The sequence below is a fragment of the Penaeus vannamei genome, chromosome 33 (genome assembly GCF_042767895.1).
Source record: "Penaeus vannamei isolate JL-2024 chromosome 33, ASM4276789v1, whole genome shotgun sequence".
Classification (NCBI taxonomy): Eukaryota; Metazoa; Arthropoda; class Malacostraca; order Decapoda; family Penaeidae; genus Penaeus; species Penaeus vannamei.
In genome coordinates, this window is record NC_091581.1 from 31297865 (window position 1) to 31302864 (window position 5000).

At 43.9% G+C, this 5000-nt stretch overlaps 1 protein-coding gene across 6 annotated transcripts in view; it reads left to right on the forward strand.

Moving 5' to 3' along the window:
* The window catches only part of LOC113828302 (delta and Notch-like epidermal growth factor-related receptor), a 163739-nt gene that overhangs the window by 90018 nt on the left and 68721 nt on the right, over positions 1–5000 (forward strand). The gene's annotated exons all lie outside the window — the stretch shown is intronic.

Sequence of the window (5000 nt, forward strand, 5' to 3'; positions counted from 1 at the left end):
CTCTCCCTCGAGCTCTCCCTCGGGCTCTCCTTCGGCCTCTCCCTCGGGCTCTCCTTCGGCCTCTACCTCGGGCTCTCCTTCGGCCTCTCCCTCGGGCTCTGCCTCGGGCTCTCCTTCGGCCTCTCCCTCGGGCTCTCCTTCGGCCTCTCCCTCGGGCTCTCCTTCGGCCTCTCCTTCGGCCTCTCCCTCGGGCTCTCCTTCGGCCTCTCCCTCGGGCTCTCCTTCGGCCTCTCCCTCGGGCTCTCCTTCGGCCTCTCCCTCGGGCTCTCCTTCGGCCTCTCCCTCGGGCTCTCCTTCGGCCTCTCCCTCGGGCTCTCCTTCGGCCTCTCCCTCGGGCTCTCCTTCGGCCTCTCCCTCGGGCTCTCCTTCGGCCTCTCCCTCGGGCTCTCCTTCGGCCTCTCCCTTGGGCTCTGCCTCGGGCTCTCCTTCGGCCTCTCCCTCGGGCTCTCCTTCGGCCTCTCCCTCGGGCTCTCCTTCGGCCTCTCCCTCGGGCTCTCCCTCGGGCTCTCCTTCGGCCTCTCCCTCGGGCTCTCCTTCGGCCTCTCCCTCGGGCTCTCCTTCGGCCTCTCCCTCGGGCTCTCCTTCGGCCTCTCCCTCGGGCTCTGCCTCGGGCTCTGCCTCGGGCTCTCCTTCGGCCTCTCCCTCGGGCTCTGCCTCGGGCTCTCCTTCGGCCTCTCCCTCGGGCTCTGCCTCGGGCTCTCCTTCGGCCTCTCCCTCGGGCTCTCCTTCGGCCTCTCCCTCGGGCTCTCCTTCGGCCTCTCCCTCGGGCTCTGCCTCGGGCTCTGCCTCGGGCTCTCCTTCGGCCTCTCCCTCGGGCTCTGCCTCGGGCTCTCCTTCGGCCTCTCCCTCGGGCTCTCCCTCGGGCTCTCCTTCGGCCTCTCCCTCGGGCTCTCCTTCGGCCTCTCCCTCGGGCTCCTCCAGACGCTCCGCTGCGACGCCGCCAGACGTCTCGTGTCCTTCTCGGAGCCTTCGCTTCGGTCTTCTCTTCTTTTCTCTAACAATTGCTCGATTGTGCTTTGAATATTCCTCACTGAGTTTTCTACCCGTCTTTATGCAATCAAATGGAGGGAGAAAGAAATGCAGATGAACAAGTGAAAAGAGGTTTATATACATATATATATATATATATATATATATATATATATATATATATATATATATATATATGTGTGTGTGTGTGTGTGTGTGTGTGTGTGTGTGTGTGTGTGTGTGTGTGTGTGTACATATATATACACACATTAATATACATACACACACACACACACACACACACACACACACACACACACACACACACACACACACATATATATATATATATATATATATATATATATATATATATATATATATATATATATATATTATACATATATATATATACATATATATATATATACATATATATATACATATACATATTTACATACATATATTCATACATACATACAAACACACACATATATAGAGAGAGACGCTAATTAGCAAATGATAAAATATTCCTCCACATCTAGCTTTTAATCAGGTTAGATCTTCTATGGGTAAAATAAATAACTATTCTATTCGAATGATGATTAAAGGCTATGATGTAACGAAGAGAATAACCTTATTACATAGTGTATTGATATTATGTGCCTATTTTGGTTAGTACTAACAGCTGTTTTCGAAAGGGACTCGTGTGCCTGCAATCTCGGCGTTTTGTCAGATGGCGCCCTTCGCTTCTTGCTCGCGTCTCCTCCGTCTGGTCTTGTCCAGGGCAGGAGGTTAATAAGTTAGCACTTCCTTAGAAAACCCAGATTATAAAGCTACGTTATTGGATAATCAAAGGGAATAACAGATAAAGAAATAAAAATGTGTTAATTGTCCTCTTACCAATTATGAAAATGAGATGAAATTGATTCAGTTCCCTTTTCTTGTATTGATCATTTACGCTCTTATTATGTCCATTTTTCTTTGTTTCTGTATGCCTTTGTATCTACCTCTCTCTCTCCCTTAAATGGGCTGTTTTCATTACTTTCTCCTACTTTTTAAAATACATGTACTCTGCTGCGTTTCGTGTACTGTTCGCTGCAGTCAGCAGGGAAGGGAATAGTGAGACTTTACGAGCACTGCTTGGCATGTTAAAGCTTCAGTTAATGATGGTAGTAGTTAAGGTTTCAGCAACTTCCCTTCGGTGATGGTAGATTAAGCGGGGCACAAAGTGATGCCACAGAAATGATTATGCAACAATGGAATTAAATACCAAAGCCCTACATGCACAGAACTCTGCTGCACCAACTCAAATGCTGTAAAATGTACGGAGCATCCCAGTTGTTGTGGACACGACAGCCCTACAGAGCCACTCCGTCTGACCCGACTTTTATTAGTTTAGACTTTTGTCAACAACACACTGTCCTCGCACACGCAGACAAATGCATTTGTACTTGTATATACTGTATTCATGTGCATATGTGTAAGCATTCCTGTAAATGATATTGGGATTATTTTTCTTCGTTGAACATGGGCTTTAACAAGTGGATAAACAACTATTTCTTACTTGAATTTCTGAAATTATCACATTAATACTTAGAGGATCTCCCTTAACCCCGATACAGCAGCCACGCTCAGCAGGTCCCGAATGTAGTAACGCGCTTTTCCCTGATTTCAGGCCTTCCTCTCATACTTTGTTAATCGCTCTGTCAGCTCAACTTTGTTAGTGTGTTTTACCAAAGACCGCTCCTTTTTCATCTCTGTTTATCTCTGTTGCTGTAAAGCAACCTGATGCCATGGTTATTTGAATGAACAGTTACACATATGCCTTTATAGCACGGTGCCCTGTCATGCAGAAGTATGCAGCCATTGTCAGGAAACTACCCAGTTTGGGCAAAAGACATCTATCAATATCGCAAGACATCCCACAGGTTTTAAACTGTTTTCATGATCTTCGATCAACCTGCACCAACAAAATCATCGACGCGGATCGGAAATCAAGCCTGTGCTTGCTGAGTCTGGCTGCTTTTTCTGTAAGAGGTCCTTCTGACAAGCATTATCATGACGGTGGATTCACCAGGGAAACAAACCTGTTAATGAAAATACATATTTAAGTGTCATGGAGCCTTGGTAGTGTAAATGATAAAGATTATAATGAATGTTCGATTTAAACTCACAAGGCAAAGCAGCAAACATGGAAGTATATGAAAGGCGGAATCCTAAAACCAAACGAAATGTTTTATTTACTTTTTAATTCCCAGAGCGACGTCTAAAGGGAAGGGAACCTCTTCCAGTCCTCTGAAGTCCTGTCCTTGTGGACCTCAAGCCAAGCCAGTCGGGGTTTTCTCGCGGTCTCGGTTCCTCTGGCACCTCCGCTGGCCTTCACACACGATATCTCGTCCCGTATCAATCTTACCCATCGGATGAGGAATCGCGCTTACCGCCATTTCATTCACTTGCCTCTTACTCTGAATGATTCTTTCTAACCATTCTCACGAGGAATCTGTCTTGTCTGGAGGAGGAACCAGACTTCCTTCCACACCTGGTCTTTGTTTTTGTTTTCTAAATATTCTTGTTTCGTTTTCGCTTTTACTACGAAGTTTCAGAAACATCTACTTTCTTGGTAATTAACTGTTGGCTTAATTAGTTTTTTCCATTGCATAAAAATCTGCTTAATATCCTTGCCGCTACCGTTGGTGCTTCACTATGTTCTGTTGATGTTGAATAAAGAAATTGTGATGGCAACCTTTCGATTCAATATGATATATTTACTCAAAATGACCGCTGGTCCATACACTATCGGCTATAGTTTTTAGCTAATTTTATTGCACACTGATGTTTCCACAAGTACTCAGCCACCAAGAGTTACTCAAGAAGCTTTCTTGTCGAGAAAATTCAAGCTGGGACTTGGCTCGCTTTGCTTAGTGTTCCCGAATTCGTTAAAAACAGTCCCGACGCCCACATACCAGACTAGACGCTGTTTGTAATGATAGTGATGTTGGACACGAGGTGGTCTTTCGTCACCTTGGTTTTGCATCAATTAAAAAAGATAAAGCACAAAAGGTTAGAAAGAACAAATAAGAATCGTCCACAAATTTTAAATGGATAATATCTACTATAAACAGCAAAGATAGTCCTTTCAAACTGCGATTTTAGGATAAAAATAACAAAAGCAAATAGAAATGCTCTTCGAAAACCTCCGGGGCGGCCATAATACAATTGTGTAGCTAGTATTTATCTAGATAAATAATTAATGCCTGTGATCGGCACGGATATGACTACACCTTGTGAGTGAATAATATCGCATATTGCGACAAAGTAAATAATTTCATAAGAGAATTAAATCGAAATCATCCCTTTCTATCAGCCATACTGGCGATTTGTTTACTTCTGTGACGTCACAAAACTGCAGAAAGTTCTTCTGGAGGTAGCTTGGCAATGCCTGGTTTGGTTTCGAAACCAGACCAAGGTATCTGACCAAGAGGTTCTTTCAAGGGTAAGAATGCACAAGAAGTTTCAAGATCTTAAAGAAAGCTTGAAATAACTTGAAATAACCATCAAAATACGTCTTTCGTGTAACTTACAACTGATTTCTTATTCCATCATCATCTTTTTTTTTCTTAATAAGTAGTGATTAAACAGGTGAAAGTGGTGACAAGTCATTAACTCCATAATAACTAAGTATTTTTGGAGCCATCTCTGTGTAAAAAGTTATTAAACACACACACGCGCAAATATATAGACATGTATATGTCTGTCTGTATAAATGTATGTTTGTGTCTGTTGATATAAATAAATAAATGAATAATGATGTAAATTAATCAACTTGTATATCTGCTTTTCTTTATAACTAATGTATCTATATTTTTACAACTTTAACTCAAAGTTAAAGTGATTTGGCTCTTCCAAAAAAGACCCATGAATGTCCAGCCGCGAGACACCTTCACGCCTCTTCGGGGTCATGTTCTCCAGTTTATGCGACGCCCATCCCGCGCACTTTCTCATTGCGTTCCTTTGATGTTTCGTAGATA